The following is a 552-nucleotide window of genomic DNA, read 5'->3' as shown; positions in this document are numbered from 1 at the left end:
CAAAGATGACATATCAGGTATGTTAAAGAGTGGGTTCTTGGCCAAGTATGGGGTAACCTAGAAGATCATTACCTTCCAACACTTAAAATTCCATGGTTTTGTGGATTCTATCTCTTCTCCTTTCTTATCATCACTTCTCCAAATCCTATTCTTCCTTCAATGCCCAATTTGCAGTACACTTTTGGTGATTTTTTTTTTGAATTACTGTGGCACTCATTTTTACCTTTATTAAAGTGATTATCTATTTATAAGATCTGAATTTTTCCTAAGAGGCTATGTAATCCAATCCATTTTGCAGATGTGGAAGCTGAGGCTAAGGTACATACACCCAGTGGGTAAGTGTCTAAGACAGGATTAAAACCCAAGGGTTCCTGACTCCAAGACTCTTTTTTCTCTTTGTTACACCATGTTAAATTATCTTTGCCTCTCTGGTGGCTCATCAGCCTTATCAATGTTTGTATACCACATTAGTGAGAATGAAACCCTATCCCCTTCTTCGCTTCCTCTGTGGCTCTTAAACATGTCCTCACAGAAGGTACATATGGAGTTCCC

Source organism: Petaurus breviceps, unplaced genomic scaffold, assembly GCF_028583685.1.
Source record: "Petaurus breviceps papuanus isolate PSGF00001 unplaced genomic scaffold, PetGlider_PUasm1.0 91041, whole genome shotgun sequence".
NCBI classification, from domain to species: Eukaryota; Metazoa; Chordata; class Mammalia; order Diprotodontia; family Petauridae; genus Petaurus; species Petaurus breviceps.
This window is presented reverse-complemented; position numbering follows the sequence as displayed.